This window comes from Euphorbia lathyris, chromosome 8, assembly GCF_963576675.1.
Source record: "Euphorbia lathyris chromosome 8, ddEupLath1.1, whole genome shotgun sequence".
NCBI lineage: Eukaryota > Viridiplantae > Streptophyta > Magnoliopsida > Malpighiales > Euphorbiaceae > Euphorbia > Euphorbia lathyris.
Genome location: NC_088917.1, coordinates 86,312,546 through 86,325,699, shown reverse-complemented (window position 1 = coordinate 86,325,699; position 13,154 = coordinate 86,312,546).

Below are 13,154 nucleotides of genomic sequence, written 5' to 3'. Positions count from 1 at the left end.
AACAAACAGACGGAAGGACTAAACAGTTCATTGAGAGAAAGGTTAGAGACCTTACCATGTGTTTTTGAAAATACAGGGACTAAACAGTGTGTTTTGTCAAAATATAGGGACTAAAAAATTAATTACCCTATAATTAAATATTCGTATGTTTTAATTGACATTTTAAGAGCAGGGAAGGAAAAGTTGAAAACCTATAAAATATGCTTCCCTGACTTCCCTGAATATTCATCTGTTGATACTGAAAGCATGATGGATAAAAGTTGAAAATTTGAAAATAGAAAATTGGTTCGGTTTTAAACCGAACAGAACTAATTGAGAAACAAGAATTGAAGTGAACTGTAGTTTGATTCAGTTTGGTCAGTTTAGTTTTTTTGGTTTATAGTTTTTTGTTCGGCTTTGCTCACCGTTAAAAGTGATATATTGGTCCCGGAAATTACTTAAAGCGTACATATTTTAACTTTTCCAAAATCTCTACTTAATCCGCCACATGAGTTTAAGGAGGTTAATAAGTCACTTTAAACAAGTTAAGACGGTAAATAGGATATTAATAAAAGTAGGGATAAGGTACTAAAATAGGCCTAAGGTTTTTGGGGAAGTACCAATTTAGGCCCAACGTTCAAAATAGCAATGTTTTCAGAACCGGACCGGACATCGAACCGGATTTATATTTGGGTCAGGGGTCACTTGGTTCAACCAAATGACTCGGAATGGTCGAACCGGATGACGTAATAAATAATTAAATAAAAAAATAATATTTATTAATTTTATATATATATATTAATTATATAAAAAATACTCTAAAAACCTTAGCAAAAAAAAAATTCATTATCTAATGTATGCATACTTCAACAACAGTAGCAGCACCAAAAATTTACTTCAACAACACAAAAGCACCATCAACAAAAATTTTTTTTATGTAATATGCTGCACTTCAACAACATTAGTTTTTGTCTTTTTTTTTCATATGGTTTGTTTCTTTGGAATTGGAAGAGTTTATTACGTTTAATTAGTTTTTGTCTTTTTTTTCATATATAATTAAAAAACCGGAGTCAATCCGGTTCCCGGTCCGACCGCCGGTTCCCGGGTTGATATCGGTTTTACACGGGTTGTTGTAATTTCATAAACCCACATGCACCCAACCCGGATAGCAATCCGGTTCCCGGTCCGGTTCTGAAAACATTGCAAAATAGTACTAATATAGGCTTAACGTTTACAACATAATATCAATTTAGGCTTAATGTTTATAATATAGCATCAATTTAGGCCTCACGTACAAAATAGCATCAATATAAGCTTAATGTTTACAAAATAATACGAATTTAAGCTTAACGTTTTACAAAATATATACAATTTAAGCTAAACGTCACAATTTTAAATTACTTTTAGTTTGCATATATTACACGAGCCATGAAATTTAGGAGTTAGAGATATTTTGAATATAATATGGTTAATTTAATTGTGAAGTTTAGCTTAAATTGTATATATTTTGTAAAACGTTAAAGCTTAAATTCGTATTATTTTGTAAAAGTTAAGCCTATATTGGTGCTATTTTGTACGTGAGACCTAAATTGATGTTATATTGTAAAGGTTAAGCCTAAATTGATATTATGTTGTAAACTTTAAGCCTATATTGGTGCTATTTTGAACGTTGAACCTAAATTGGCACTTCCCAAAAACCTTAGGCCTATTTTGATACTTTATCCTATAAAAGTATAAGGAGGCAGTTGACTATTTTAAATAAGTACTAGGGACTAGGAATATATTAGAGCTATTTAAAATCATTGGAAAATATAGCATTAGGATTGAAGCAATCAAATTCCCAATCATGTATTAGGTCTATCTGGAGAATCATGTACTATATATTGTCCACACGATTTAAAAGGATGAAATGAAAGCTTCCAATTTTCCTTAAAATATTGATCAAATCTGGATTCTAGTCATGTAAACTAAGCTATTTCAATTAATCTATGTTCAAATTTACATTTATTTGTGGAATGTGGTGATAAAGAAAATTGAGAAAAAAATATAATTCCAGACATAAATAAAATAAGTAATCTTATAGGGTCCGTTTGGTATGCCGTAATGCAATGTAATGTAATCAAAGTTGTAATGTAATCAAATTTGTAATGTAATGTAATGGAATGATGATTCTATTACAATGTTTGGTTGACAAATAAAAACCAAATGATGGAATGTGATGACCATTACAATACTTATGTTTTCCTAATTAAATGTAATTATAAAATTTTATATATATAATTATAATAAACGAACAACATGAAAAATGAGAAAAACGTGAAATGCATAAAACACGAAAAATGAAAAAAAAAAATTTGAATTGAAATCAAATACAAAATTGTATTAACTGAAATCAATAAATTAATGAATAGTTTTTCGTTTTTTAGTTTCCATTTTCAACATTTTCACCGTTTTTTGTTTTTTTTCCGGTTTCCCGTTATTTTTTCATTTTTTACGTTTTCAATTTTTCATGTTTTTCTCTTTTTGTGTTTTTAATAATGATAAGATGTAAGATTTGATAAATGAAAGGTTAGATTGAGTTTTAAAAATGGGAATTAGAATTACATGCTTTGGATGTAACGAGAAATCAAATTATTTTTCTATGTAATGTGGATTACAAGAGTTGTTGAACAAAATTTAACTAATGGTTTTCTCATTCCATTACAACAAATTTGCAACATGTAACCAAACATGGTAATGAACCTTGAATGTAATGGTCATTCCATTACGGAGCTCATTACATCTTACCAAACGGGACCATAGTGAATCTCATTAGCTTTTGTCATCTTACTGTTTTCCATTCGAAATTCATGTGAAACTTATATGAAATTTGATTAAACTTCTAAAGTAAATTAAAGCTCATTAAAAAAACTGAATAAAACAGACCTAAACAATTAACACATGTATGAAACTGAAACTTTTTTTTTTAATTATTTAAAAGTGCGTTGAACCACTTGGTTTTGTGATTTACATTTTTCCAATAGGCTTAATACATCATTTGTCCCATGAACTTATCCAAAATAGTTGATTGGTCTCCTGAATTTTCTAAGTATTTCAATAGCCCCCTGAACTTGCATAAAATATTCAATTAGCCCCTTGAACTTGCGTAAAATGTAATCAACTAATCATTCGGTTGTAAAAAAGTAAGTCAAATGTGGAAAATATGTTACACGTGCCTTAGAATATTATTACATACTTCACAAAATAGATTAAAACATGTTAAAAAAGAATTTCTTACTTATTCAACTATAAAACAATTTCTTCTCTAATATTATAATCACATACTCTGATCTTGGTCGTTTTGCTTTTTTAAAATGTGTGCAACATATCTTCCGCATTTAACTTACTTTTTTTTACAATCGAGTGATTAATTGATTACATTTTATACAAGTTCAGGGGGCAAACTGAACATTTTATGCAAGTTTAAGGGGCTATCGAGATATTTTGAAAGTTCAGGGGGCCAATCAACCATTTTAAATAAGTTCAGGGACAAATGATGTATTAAGCCTTTCCAATATATATACACATACATATAGATAAAAGGACAACTCCTGCATAATTAATTTTCAAGTCCGTAAATTGAAAAATTGTGTCTTTGTGATTTACATTTTATATATATATACATATAAGAATAAGTTCTAGATAATTAATTTTCAAGTCGTAAACTTCTTAAAATAGATAGAATAAGTTTTTAATAGCCACATTTTTCAAGGTATTACAGTTGCCTCAAGGCCAAACAAATGGTCAATTGAGAAAATAACATAAGTCCATATTAGGTGCATTTCCGAGATGGTAGTTATGCAACCGAGTGGCTAGTTATGCTTGTTAGACCTACGGTGGGAATATAATTATAATGCAGATAGAGAGAAGAGTAATTTATAAGATCATACTGGAATCATTTAAATGTGATTAGATCTTAGGTCTTCTATTTATAATGATACAAATAAGAGTTTGTATAGGAATATACAATAAAAGTTATGAACAGATTGAAACTCTAACTAGATAGAAATCTATTTACGAGATAATGTAGAGCATTATCTCTAACAATGCTTAGGGGTGTGCATCGGTTCAAAATCGAATCGAACTGCAAAAACCGAATACCGAATTTACTAAAAGAATTCACACCGACACTGAATCGAAAACAAACCGAATTTAATTAAAAAATAAAAATAATAAATAAAAATCTCTATATTTCATCATTAAATTTACTTCAACAACAAAAAAAAAATTTGAAATACTTTCAAAATATATTCATATTAGCTTATTATTTCAACAACAATAAACAATTCATTTATTGCTGGTTTATATATCCTTACAACAATTGACTATAGGACACCAAACCTCAACATCTCCCACTTGGACTAAAGCCAATTTTTTCTATAAACATTCCTACAAGCGTTCGCATGACGATCATGAACCTTTTGGGTAAGGCCTTCTTTAAATGGATCTACAAGACTGTCCCTTGATGGACACTCTTTTAATTCTCACATCTACTCTAGTTGTTATCTCTCGGCAGAGATAGTAACGTCTGAAGTAGTGTTTCGATATATTATGAGACTGCGGGTCTTTAGGAAGATCAACAACTCTATTGTTAAGCTCATTAACAATGTCAAGTACCATGCCTAGTTTATTAATGAACTTTCATTCCAAACTTCCTTTTAGCTGCTTCCAAAGCTGCTATATATACTCTGATTTAATCTTGGCTCGGTTATGGTTTCATGCTCATAATATTCCAGCTAACCATACCTCTATTGTATTATGTGGAATCATCTTTATCTGTTTGATGATCCATTCGTCCCCAGCTCGAATCCTTATCTAGTGATATCCGCTCCTTAGATCAATCTTGGAAAACACTTTGGATCCGCCAAGCTGATCCAACATATCATCCAACATTGGGATATGGAACTTGTATTTGATGGTAATTTTGTTGATAGCCCTATTGTCTACACACATCCGCCAAGGACCATCTTTCTTAGAAGTTAACAATGTTGGAACGGTGCATGGGCTCATACTTTCCCTGGTGTATCCCATCTGAATGAGTTCTTCAACTTTCTATCTCATGATTTTATTTTCTTTAGGAAATAATTCTTGATATTCGCCAAGTAGACTAGTCACTTTATCCGACATTTTTCATCCACCCACCTAAAAGATGTAATGATTCGCCTTAACCATCACTACATACACCAGCTGGCTCTTTTCACATTCGTTAATGAAAGATTTGTGGGTTGGACAGACTACCAAGGTAGACTTATCATTGATCTTGGGTTCTCTTATATTGGTGTAAGTAGAAAGTTTACCCCATCTTTAGTAAATATCTAAGTATTTTGCCTTCCAGCATGGATGGCATCTCTATCAAACTACCACAGCCTCCCCAAATGGAGATGATAAGCATCCATGTCAACTATATCACAATAGATTTCATCTTTATAGTCTCTAATCTGAATGGGCACCTTACACCTTTGATCCACCCTAAGTTCGCTCACGTTCTTGATCCATCCAACTTTATAAGGGTTAGGATGCGCCTTCACCAATAGACCAAACTTTTGGACGGCGCTGCTACTCACAATGTTCTCCTGGCTGCCACTGACTATGATGACATTGCATCATCTGCCACTCACTAGGCAGCGGGTCCTGAATAACTGATGTCTCTAATCTCTTTCTACTCGGCTAGAGACCAACAAACGCCTCACCACCTGGATGGAATGTCTCTCATCATCCACCTCGTCATCCTCATCATCTAGGGGGTTCACAAAACACTTCATTCCCCTCATCATAATCATCCTCATATCTTTCCACTACATTGGTGCTCTTCCGCCGAGCACATTCATTGGATCAATGATCGGGTTCGTTGCACCTAAAGCACTTGAAAGGTGCTGACTTGGCGTATGGATTATGGTTCTTAGGAGGTATGTGCCCCTCTTTGTAAGGTCTAGTATCTCTGTTGGATCCTCTTCCCACGTCACTGACCTTCGTCCCACTAGTACCTGCCACCTGTTTGCCTTTTTCATAGCGTTTTACACTATCTTTCCCTCCAGGCGTATATTTAGCTGCGACGGATCTCCTGGTTCTAATAGTCAGTTGTGATTCGGCCTTAAGAGCTAAGCTTTGGGCATCCTGTACTCGAATCACCGTTTGTGTGCAAATCCGATCCTAGATGTTATATCTCAATCCCTTTAGATACCTAGAAGTCTTTTGACTTTCAGTTTCTGACAAGTTAGCCATTGCCGAAAGTCTTAAGAACTCTGAGGTATACTCATGGACATTACGATTCCTTTGAGAACATCCCCTATAGGAACTGTAAATATATTGTTCATAATCTGGCGGCAAGCACCGCTCCCTCAACATCGCCTTCACCCGTAGCCAAGATCTAATCGGTTCTCTTCCTCCTTCTCTTCTTTCTTCCCTTAGCCGATCCCACCAAACTGATGTGCTGCCCTTCAAGCGATACGCCAGCAGCCTTACTTTCCTTTCATCAGGAATTCCGGTGTATTCAAAGAAATGCTCTACCTCTGATAACCAGTTTAGGAATCCTTCTATGTCTAACTCGCCTCCAAAGGATGGTAAATCAATTTTTAGTTTGAAGGCGTCATCCCTATCAAAATTCCCTAGACATGGATCTTCTCTATCAACACCCATACGCCTAACACCAACAGGACCATCATCCCGTATATATCTGACGACTCTATCATTCTAACAACTGCCATTAATTTAAGTTAAATTTAAACATATGTAGCAGTATGAGTTTGTGTTGTACAAGTGAGGCATTCACGTGAGAAACCATAAAATAAACTATCGCTAAATCCTTAAATTTTTAGGTTAATTGAACTTTCATATATATAGTTACTAACCGATAATGAAGCCATTCATAATTATAGTGTTATAATTATTATGTTCGGTATTTAATTGCATTACCTAATAAGTTCATTAATTTTCAATTTATCTACCTCAATAAATTGAGCAGATAAATATAATATATAATACATATTACAGAGTTTAGTTGATAATTTTGTTTTTTTTTTTTTTTGAAATGAGTTGATAATTTTGTTAAAAACTAGTTTCTAAGTAAAATAAATAAATAAACTATGACATATTCTGTTTTATCGAGTGCATTAAACTACTCTTAGTAATAAATATAATGAAATTTTGCCATATAAATACTTTTTTTTTGTCATGGTATGATGTATAAAAATATTGAAATTAAATTTGAAGACAAATATTGAAACTAAAATTTGAGTTGGCACTTGTTTTTTCTCCACCTATTTGATTTTTTTTACCATTAAAATGTAGAAAATTTATATTGGTATTACATCATGATGAAATCTAGTTGCGTTTTCATATACTTCTTTTAATTCCAATTTTTCTTTGTTTGATACAGGAGAAATTCTAAAGTCCATTAACAATCTCACGGGGCTAATAGTTTTGCACATTGCTAATAATCATTTCAGTGGCTATATCCCTTCACGAATTGGAATATACTTTCCAGAGTTGCAATGGTTAGATCTGTCCGGAAATGAGTTTAAAGGTAGCATTTCAGATAATCTGTGTAACAACACTAACTTATATATTTTAGATATTAGTCAAAACAATATATCCGGAAGAATACCAAATTGCATAGGAAATATGCCTGAGCTTAATGTTTTGGATCTCTCAAATAACACTATTTCTGGATATCTACCTTCCAACTTTAGTTCATCCATTAAAGTAATCAAGTTATCCAAAAATAGACTGCAAGGATCATTGGACGATGCATTTTATTATGGTTCTGAACTAATATTGTTAGACCTTAACCATAATAATTTTTCTGGGAATATTCCTTCATGGATTGAGAGATTTTCTCAATTGAGTTATCTTCTCACGGGGTATAACAATTTCCATGGGCAAATCCCAGTTGAACTTTGCAAGCTAAAAGGATTAAGTTTTCTTGATATTTCTCATAATAGAATTTCTGGTAATATGATCTCATGTCTAGATTTTACAAGCCACTCCACTTTGGAGTCAAGTTCTATTTCAATATCCTTGGAGTTTACAGTGAAGGGCAATACATATTCATATGAAACAAAACTTTTGAGTTATATGTTTGGAATTGATATATCATGTAACAAGTTGACAGACCAAATTCCTCTTCAAGTTGGATACCTTAGAAATGTTAAAGTACTCAATTTTTCTCATAATAATTTTATGGGAAGAATTCCTCCAACATTCTCCAATTTGAAAGAAATTGAGAGCTTAGATCTTTCATACAATAACTGTTGGGCTTGGCCCAAATATAATTTGTGAAATAAACCCACCCATGTGTCGTCTTGTGTCTTTGAGTTTTTCAAGTAAAAAACATCCCACATTGCTTTCAAAGCACTTAGTGGAGATGTTTATAAAGAAGGTCCTCACATGCTTGGGGTGTGCCCCAAGGGGTACCCGACATTGTGAAAGGGTGAGGAGCTATCTTCATGGTTGACCACCACACACGCGCGCGCCGTCCGTCCGACCGGACCGGGAATATTATTTTTAATTTCGGAAATTAATTTTTTATTTAATTATTTTTTACTCTGATTCAGTCTTTGTGAACGTTGTTCACAACTCAGAGCTCAAACAGCTCTTTTTTCTTGTATAAATAGGTGATGTGAGACTGCCTTCAATACACAATTTACTTTCATTCATTCTTTAATTTTTCGAAACTGAGCAAGTAAACAGAGAGTGTATACAGAACGATTTTCGTACGGTGCAATACGAAAATCGTATTTAAGAGGGCTGTTTTATCCTGGAGGCGACCGGAGTTCATACTGTTTGCTAGATTCCGGCAGTTCCGCGAACGTCTTAAAGAAAGCGACATTGTCCGCGACTCTGCCCATTTAATTTTGTTCGGTCTGTTCCTATTTTCTGAGTTCGAGCAACAACAATTTTAAGACGATTCAATCACTGCTGATGGCTACCGAACAATCAAATGGGATTGCTGAGATTAACAAACCATTCCGGTTTGAAGGAGCTCATTTCCGAAGATGGAGACAGAAGATGCTGTTCTACCTCACAACAAAGAAGGTAGCTTCTGTTCTAACTTCGGAAAAACCAATTGTTCCTGAAGATGGTGACGAGGCAGATGTTCGTGCTGTTGTTCGTGCTGCTGAGAGATGGACAGAAAATGATTTTCTGTGCAAAAATTATATACTCAATGGACTGACTGACGATCTGTATGATTACTACACTGCTGAAGAAAAAACAGCAAAAGAAATTTGGGAAGCTCTGCAGAGGAAGTATGACACTGAGGAGGCCGGATCGAAAAAATACGTTGTAAGTCGTTACCTCAAATTCCAGATGACTGATGACAAGTCGGTGGAAATTCAATCTCATGAATTACAGAAGATAGCACATGAAATTATTTCAAAAGGTATGCCTTTAAACGATCAATTTCAAGTTGTTGTCATAATTGACAAATTGCCTCCTTTGTGGAAAGATTTTAAAAATATTTTGAGGCACAAAACAAAAGAATTTTCGATGGAAAGTTTGATTACTCGCCTCCGAATTGAGGAGGAAGCTCGAAAACAAGACTTAAAAGAGGAAGTGCTTATTATTTCTAATAGCACTAAAAGGTCCACTGCGGTTCTGAAACCCACTCAAAAGAATTTTAAGAATCAGAACCGCAAACCAATCCAAAACCGCAACACTCGAGTTAATTTGAATTGGAACCTTCAAAGGAACCAAAATAGGCCACATCAACAACCACCTAGAAATGATGCTGCTTTCCTATGCTTTAATTGTGGGAAACCAGGTCATATGGCACGTAAGTGCAGGAACAGGCCAAACACTACTCCTAGTGTTAACCTGACTGAAGAGCAACATAACTTTGTTGCTATGATTTCTGAGATCAACCTCATAGGTGGATCAGATGGGTGGTGGGTAGACACTGGTGCCTCTCGCCATGTTTGCTATGATAGAAGTATGTTCAAAACATACAGTGCTGTGACCGAAGATAAGAAAGTGTTATTGGGTGATTCCCATACCACTATTGTTGCTGGAATTGGTAGTGTGGAATTGAACTTCACATCTGGAAAGACCTTAACTTTGAAGGATGTGATGCATACTCCTGAAATGAGAAAAAATTTGGTTTCGGGCTATCTACTCAACAAGGCTGGTTTTACTCAGACTATAGGAGCAGATTTATTTACTTTGACTAAGAACAATGTATTTGTAGGAAAAGGTTATGCTACTGAAGGCATGTTTAAGTTGAATGTTGAGATTAATAAAGTGAATGCTTCTGTTTACTCCTTGTGTACTTTTAATGTTTGGCATGCTCGTTTTTGTCATGTTAATAAGCGTATCATTAAAAATATGAGTAACTTAGGATTAATTCCAAAATTGAATCTGAATGAATTTCTTAAATGTGATTATTGTAGTCAGGCAAAAATCACAAAAACACCTCATAAATCTGTTGTTAGGGATTCTGAACCTCTAGATTTAATTCATTCAGATATATGTGAATTAGATGGAAAGTTGACTAGAAATGACAAACGGTACGCCCTGCGTATTTGTGCTTCTGATCTTGGAATACTCTGCGGATACGTCTTACGCATGACGTATTGGCCGGTACGTCCCGCGTAAAGTGAAGGATGCGCTGCGTATTGAGTTTTTGACGTTGATTTCTCCGGACGCCTTGTTTACGCGCTGCGTATTGAGGACACGCCCTCGTGGTGCCGGGCTCTCTCATGGGTTGAAGGTTAGCTTGCACGTGTATTATTTCTAGAAAATATAAACTATATCCTAAAAACATAACCCAAGCATTTTATATACATAAAAATAATTATTTTATTTTTTGGGCCAACAATTGCCCCCCTCTTTTGTGCATAAATGAATTAGTAATAATAAAATTTATGTACAAAAGAAGTTTTATTAAATACTTTCTCTTTTTTTTTTCTTTAAGATAATAGAGAAAAGAATCCTGCAGGATTTTAGAATTTGAATTCCTTGGAACTCTCTATCTTAAACCATCTACAACTCTTCTTTTTTTTTTGTTATCTTTGTTTCTGCCATTTTCTTTTTCCCCAAGCTCAACAAGCATTCAGAATCAAGCTTTCAATCTTCCAAATATGGGTATGCTAACTATTTTTCTTTTCTTTCTCTTTCTTTTGCTTTTGTGTATGTAGGATCATATTCATTGAAAAAGCTGATAAATTGAATTGGAATTAAATATAAGAATTTTAGAGCTACCATGTGTGAATGTGATTGTATTGCTGAAATTTTGTGTCTGTCTGTCTCAGCTGCGTGTTCATATTCTGACACCATTCGCGCTGATTCTCGCTTAGGCATAACACTTGACTTGCAGGAGGTAATTTTCAATGAACTTTGCAATTTCCTGATCATGTATTTAAAGGTAGCATCCATAGGCTTAATTGATCGTGTTTATACTTCAATTTCAGGATAGTGTATTTACTATTAGTCCTGTTGCTGCGAATAATTCCCCTTTACCCCCATATCCCATGAGCAGTTCTACCGAATTGGCCCTTCATAGAAAAACTTATCAATTCCCTGCAAGTAAGAAAGGACTGATATTTCCTCGCTGTTACATTGGGTGGAATGACCTTGTATATCGCCTAGAGCCGAGATATGCGAGTGTTTGGAACCAAGTTGGCATTAGGGATTTTATTCGTCTGACCCGTCATGAAATTACTCCTTGTGTGAATGTACTGGAGGGGGTGCTGAATTATTGGTCGCCGGTGTGCAATTCGTTGATCCTTCCGCTGGGTCCCATGTCTATCACCTTACGTGATGTAGTGGCTTTGACGGGGTTGCCTATTATCGGAGAGGAGGTCCCGAGTTGTATTGAGACGAATGCGTTTCCTGAAGTGAAGGCTATCTTATCCAAAGAGGCCGGGACTTATGTCCAAATGATCAGAAGGAAATTGGACAAGAGGGAATTGGATGATGAGGATCATGTGCATTTTCTGTGGATGATGCTTAGCAATTATATTTTTGAGTCGTTAGGCCTTAGACCTACTGCAGAAATATTGATCATTGCTAAGGCTCTGGCTTCGGGCCGTCGTTTAGCTCTTGGTACCATGTTGTTGGCCTCAACATTCCACCGTCTAGCTCTTACTGTTGAGGATAGACCATTCATAAAACTTAGAGGTGGTTTGTGGCTACTGCAGCTGTGGCTTTTTATTTATTTCCCTCATCTGGCCACCGCCTCGTCACTGGAGACTTCGGGACACCTTGGCGTGGACCTTTGCTACAGCTCTTCGAGTTTGGCTGTTAGTGTAGTTGTGAGATTTCTTCGTACCTTGGTGCCATCTACTCATAACAAGCTGTTTCTTTTTTGGAAAAAAGATAACTCGTGTCTACCATCTTGGGCTCTCTCTTACTTGTCTGCTGCCCCCCATGAAGGTGCTGAATGGTGGATGACGGTATGTGCGACGCGTCGGTTACACCATGGGGTGAACCGAACTAGGATCTCTCGCTCATCAAACCCTGGTTTGACCTTATATGCACCCTATCTTTGGGCACGTCAATTAGGCTTTTTCCAATCTATCCCGGGGCAACTCCCATTTCCTACCCCTTCACAGCGGTGTGGGGCTAGTGATGAAGACATAGCGGCTGCGGTTCTAGATGCGGGATATGATCAGGGACCACTTCTGCTTGGATCGGATCAACCTTCGTTTGATGCTTGGTGGGAGACCGTTTTTCAGCATTGTATCCCTCATGTTGGTAAGCTCTTTTTATTTTATATATATATATATATATATATTTTTTTTTATATATATATATTTATCTCTTTTTTGTAGACTCAAGCGGTAGCTCAGGGAAAGACAACAATCCGAATTTCCTAGCTCCGAATGAGCTTGACGCCAACGACAAGGGGAAAGGAAAGGCAATCATGATGGATGAAGGAGAGCGGGTGGCTATTGCAGCAGGGCCTTCCGCGAGACAAATGGAAGAAGAAGAAGACGACTCCGACGAGGGTCTATACTTCGGTTTTGAGGATGAGACGCTGGATCAACTGGGGGAACGTTGGAACTTGACGTCTTCACTCGGCACTTTGTCTCTTGACGAGGACTCGACTGAGGTGGCTATGACTCCATTGCAACTTCCGGCACGAACCCATCTTCCTTCCGCGTCTTCTCTGAACCGACTGGTCCTTGCGCCATTGTCTC